Source organism: Ranitomeya variabilis, chromosome 2 (genome assembly GCF_051348905.1).
Source record: "Ranitomeya variabilis isolate aRanVar5 chromosome 2, aRanVar5.hap1, whole genome shotgun sequence".
NCBI lineage: Eukaryota > Metazoa > Chordata > Amphibia > Anura > Dendrobatidae > Ranitomeya > Ranitomeya variabilis.
In genome coordinates this window covers 459,001,395-459,007,552 of record NC_135233.1, presented here as the reverse complement: position 1 = coordinate 459,007,552, position 6,158 = coordinate 459,001,395, and positions in this window count along the sequence as shown.

Genomic DNA, 6,158 nt, shown 5'->3' with positions numbered 1-6,158 from the left:
CAAATCCGCCTCAGGAAACGCTCCTTTCCATTTTGTGGCAATTCATTTAAAAAAAAAAAATCTGTGTGAACATTGGGAAAAAGAGTAACAATAAAAAGTTTTAAAAAATTGTGAAAATTGAAAAATTTCGATTTGACCCCAGTTTAGAAAAGAAAAAAAATCTACTGATAAAAAATGCAATCCAAGTGATCGTAATAAGTACCCCAGAACTGTATCAATAAAAGCCTCAGCCCACCGTGTGTATAACATGCCCTCACACAGCTCCATTGCCGAAAAACTAAAAATAAAAGTTCTTGGTCTTAGCAAATGGGGACAAAAAAAACAATATATGTATATCCGTAAAACACAGGCAGTAAATAAACCCGCCTGGTAGTTGTAGGGAAACGAATATCCCATGTATTCCACTAGTGTCCAGCAGAGGGCGACTGTATAAGAATTTGTAGGATCCTCTGACTCCTTTTTTAACACTGGCCTCATCCCGCCATGACTAAATCTTTGTCATCTTCCCTTTCCTGTGCACCTGTGTGACCGATGTGGAACAGAGCTACTAATTCGTTGTATCTGTTTTACCTTGGCTTGTATGTAAGCTGCTCAGTTTTTATGCGTGCCCCTTGGCCACAAGCATTGCTCGTTACATGAGCGTGGCACGTTGACGGACAGAGAATCGGCAAACAAATATATACTGATGCCGTGCAGCTGATCGATTACAGCCTCTCAGTGTTTACACAAACGTGACAGTTATACACTAAAAGCAAAGAACTTGGTGGTTACACTTCAGTACTGAGGCACAGAATGTGATGGCTATAGAAGAGCGTTGGTATAGTGCTTGGTGGTTACACTTCAGTACTGAGGCACAGAATGTGATGGTTATAGAAGAGCGTTGGTATAGTGCTTGGTGGTTACACATCAGTACTGAGGCACAGAATGTGATGGTTATAGAAGAGCGTTGGTATAGTGCTTGGTGGTTCCACTTCAGTACTGAGGCACAGAATGTGATGGTTATAGAAGAGCGTTGGTATAGTGCTTGGTGGTTACACTTCAGTACTGAGGCACAGAATGTGATGGTTATAGAAGAGCGTTGGTATAGTGCTTGGTGGTTACACTTCAGTACTGAGGCACAGAATGTGATGGTTATAGAAGAGCGTTGGTATAGTGCTTGGTGGTTACACATCAGTACTGAGGCACAGAATGTGATGGTTATAGAAGAGCGTTGGTTTAGTGCTTGGTGGTTACACTTCAGTACTGAGGCACAGAATGTGATGGTTATAGAAGAGCGTTGGTATAGTGCTTGGTGGTTGCACTTCAGTACTGAGGCACAGAATGTGGTGGTTATAGAAGAGCGTTGGTATAGTGCTTGGTGGTTACACTTCAGTACTGAGGCACAGAATGTGATGGTTATAGAAGAGCGTTGGTATAGTGCTTGGTGGTTACACATCAGTACTGAGGCACAGAATGTGATGGTTATAGAAGAGCGTTGGTTTAGTGCTTGGTGGTTACACATCAGTACTGAGGCACAGAATGTGATGGTTATAGAAGAGCGTTGGTTTAGTGCTTGGTGGTTACACATCAGTACTGAGGCACAGAATGTGATGGTTATAGAAGAGCGTTGGTATAGTGCTTGGTGGTTCCACTTCAGTACTGGGGCACAGAATGTGATGGTTATAGAAGAGCGTTGGTTTAGTGCTTGGTGGTTACACATCAGTACTGAGGCACAGAATGTGATGGTTATAGAAGAGCGTTGGTATAGTGCTTGGTGGTTACACTGCAGTACTGGGGCACAGAATGTGATGGTTATAGAAGAGCGTTGGTTTAGTGCTTGGTGGTTACACATCAGTACTGAGGCACAGAATGTGATGGTTATAGAAGAGCGTTGGTATAGTGCTTGGTGGTTCCACTTCAGTACTGAGGCACAGAATGTGATGGCTATAGAAGAGCGTTGGTATAGTGCTTGGTGGTTGCACTGCAGTACTGAGTGTTATGACCTGGTGGTTAGGAGCACCCGAAGTGACCTGATGGTTAAAACAGAAAACCTGGGACAAGCTCTGAGGGAGTGGTAACTCTACTGACCGCAATTCCTAATCCTATCACACACACTAGAAATAGCCGTGGAGCGTACCTAACTCTCCCTAGACGCCTCTTCACAGCCTAAGAGCTAACTACCCCTAAAGATAGAAATAATAGCCTACCTTGCCTCAGAGAAATTCCCCAAAGTAAAGGTAGCCCCCCACAAATATTAACTGTGAGTTAAGAGGGAAGTGACAAACACAGGAATGAAACAGATTTTAGCAAAGGAGGCCGAATCTTCTCTAGAAAGACAGAGGATAGGAAAGGGAACTATGCGGTTAGTATAAAAAACTACAAAAACCACGCAGAGTGTGCAAAAAGACCTCCACACCGACTCACGGTGTGGAGGTGCAGCTCTGCACCCCCAGATCTTCCAGCTAGCAAGGAAATATCGTAATAGCAGGCTGGACTGAAACATAACATGTACTGAAAAATATATTAAAAAAAAACAATGAACAGCAAATGATTAGCAAGGACTTAGCTTCTGCTGGAGTAGTCAGGTCATCTGAGAATTCCAAGAGAGATCTGAACCAGTACTGAGACATTGACAGCTGGCATGGACTAATGACCTGGGCAGAGTTAAATAGGGAAGCGAGCAGAAGCAATAAACGAGGGCAGCTGAGAAAGCCAACCTCAAAGATCAGCAGTTCCACTCAAAGCCACCAGAGGGTGTCCAAGGACAGAACTCACCAAAGTACCATTCACGACCACAGGAGGGAACCCGAGAACGGAATTCACAACAGTACCCCCCCACTTGAGGAGGGGTCACCGAACCCTCACCAGAGCCCCCAGGCCGATCAGGACGAGCCAAATGAAAGGCACGAACCAAATCGGCAGCATGGACATCGGAGGCAACAACCCAGGAATTATCCTCCTGACCATAGCCCTTCCATTTAACCAGGTACTGCAGCTTCCGTCTCGAAATACGAGAATCTAAAATCTTCTCCACCACATACTCCAACTCCCCCTCAACCAACACCGGAGCAGGAGGATCAACGGAAGGAACCATAGGCGCCACATATCTCCGCAACAACGACCTATGGAACACATTATGGATGGCAAAAGAAGTTGGAAGGGCCAAACGAAACGACACAGGATTGATAATTTCAGAAATCATATAAGGACCAATGAAACGAGGCTTGAACTTAGGAGAAGAAACCTTCATAGGAACATAACGAGAAGACAACCAAACCAAATCCCCAACACGAAGTCGGGGACCAACACAGCGACGGCGGTTAGCAAAACGTTGCGCCTTCTCCTGAGACAACGTCAAATTGTCCACCACGTGAGTCCAAATTTGTTGCAACCTGTCCACCACAGAATCCACACCAGGACAGTCAGAAGACTCAACCTGCCCTGAAGAAAAACGAGGATGAAAACCAGAATTACAAAAAAAAGGTGAAACCAAAGTAGCAGAACTAGCCCGATTATTAAGGGCGAACTCGGCCAATGGCAAGAAGGTCACCCAATCATCCTGATCAGCAGAAACAAAGCATCTCAGATAGGTTTCCAAGGTCTGATTGGTTCGTTCGGTTTGGCCATTTGTCTGAGGATGGAACGCTGAAGAAAAAGACAAATCAATGCCCATCTTAGCACAAAAGGACCGCCAAAACCTAGAAACAAATTGGGAACCTCTGTCCGACACAATGTTCTCCGGAATGCCATGCAAACGAACCACATGCTGAAAAAATAATGGAACCAAATCAGAGGAGGAAGGAAATTTAGGCAAGGGTACCAAATGGACCATCTTAGAAAACCGATCACAAACCACCCAGATGACAGACATCCTTTGAGAGACAGGAAGATCAGAAATAAAATCCATGGAAATATGTGTCCAGGGCCTCTTCGGGACAGGCAAAGGCAAAAGCAACCCACTGGCACGAGAACAGCAAGGTTTGGCCCGAGCACAAGTCCCACAGGACTGCACAAAAGAACGCACATCCCGTGACAAGGAAGGCCACCAAAAGGACCTGGCAACCAAATCTCTGGTACCAAAAATCCCAGGATGACCAGCCAACACTGAACAATGAACCTCAGAAATAACCCTACTAGTCCATCTATCAGGGACAAACAGTTTCTCCACTGGGCAGCGGTCAGGTCTATCAGCCTGAAACTCCTGCAGCACCCGCTGCAAATCAGGGGAGATGGCAGACAGAATCACCCCCTCTTTAAGAATACCAGCCGGCTCAGGGACTCCCGGAGAATCAGGTAAAAAACTCCTAGAAAGGGCATCAGCCTTCACATTCTTAGATCCCGGAAGGTATGAGACCACAAAATCGAATCGGGAGAAAAACAGTGACCATCGAGCCTGTCTAGGGTTCAACCGCTTGGCGGACTCGAGGTAAGTCAGATTCTTGTGATCAGTCAGGACCACCACGCGATGTTTGGCTCCCTCAAGCCAATGTCGCCACTCCTCAAATGCCCACTTCATAGCCAACAACTCCCGATTGCCGACATCATAATTACGCTCGGCAGGCGAAAACTTTCTAGAAAAGAAAGCACACGGCTTCATCAAGGAGCCACCAGAACTTCTCTGAAACAAAACAGCCCCTGCCCCAATCTCAGAAGCATCAACCTCGACCTGAAAAGGGAGCAAAACATCTGGCTGACGCAACACAGGGGCCGAAGTGAAACGACGTTTAAGCTCCTGAAAGGCCTCAACGGCCGCAGGGGACCAATTCACCACATCAGCGCCTTCCTTTGTCAAATCAGTCAAAGGCTTAACCACACTAGAAAAATTAGCGATGAAGCGACGGTAAAAATTAGCAAAGCCCAGGAACTTCTGAAGACTCTTCACAGATGTAGGTTGAGTCCAATCATAAATGGCCTGAACTTTGACAGGATCCATCTCGATAGTAGAAGGGGAAAAAATGAAGCCCAAAAAGGAAACCTTCTGAACTCCAAAGAGGCATTTAGAGCCCTTCACAAACAACGCATTAGCACAAAGGACCTGGAACACCATCCTGACCTGCCTTACATGAGACTCCCAATCATCCGAAAAGACCAAAATATCATCCAAATATACGATCATGAACCTATCCAGATACTTCCGGAAGATGTCATGCATAAAGGACTGAAACACAGATGGAGCATTAGAAAGCCCGAATGGCATCACCAGGTACTCAAAATGGCCCTCGGGCGTATTAAATGCTGTTTTCCATTCATCGCCCTGTTTAATACGCACAAGATTATACGCCCCTCAAAGGTCAATCTTGATAAACCAACTAGCCCCCTTAATCCGAGCAAACTAATCAGACAACAGAGGCAAAGGGTACTGAAATTTGACCGTGATTTTATTGAGAAGGCGGTAATCTATACAGGGTCTCAGAGAGCCATCCTTCTTGGCCACAAAAAAGAACCCTGCTCCCAACGGCGACGAAGACGGGCGAATATGCCCTTTCTCCAAGGACTCCTTTACATAACTCCGCATAGCGGCATGTTCTGGCACAGATAAATTGAACAGTCGGCCCTTAGGGAACTTACTACCAGGAATCAAATTAATAGCGCAATCACAGTCCCTATGAGGAGGTAGGGCACTGGACTTGGGCTCATCAAATACATCCTGGTAATCCGACAAAAACTCAGGGACTTCAGAAGGAGTGGAAGAAGAAATTGACATCAAAGGAACATCACCATGTATCCCTTGACAACCCCAACTAGACACAGACATTGATTTCCAATCCAGTACTGGATTATGAACCTGTAACCATGGCAAACCCAACACGACAACATCATGCAAATTATGCAACACCAAAAAGTGGATATTTTCCTGATGTGCGGGAGCCATGTACATGGTCAGCTGAGTCCAGTACTGAGGTTTATTCTTGGCCAATGGCTTAGCATCAATCCCCCTTAAGGGAATAGGACTCTGCAAAGGCTCCAAGGAAAAACCACAGCGCCTGGCAAACTCCAAGTCCATCAAGTTCAGGGCAGCGCCTGAATCCACAAATGCCATAACAGAGTAGGACGACAGTGAGCAAATCAGGGTAACAGATAAGAGAAATTTAGGCTGCAAAGTACTAATGGTGACAGACCTAGCGAACCTCTTAGTGCGCTTAGGACAATCAGAGATGGCATGAGAGGAGTCACCACAG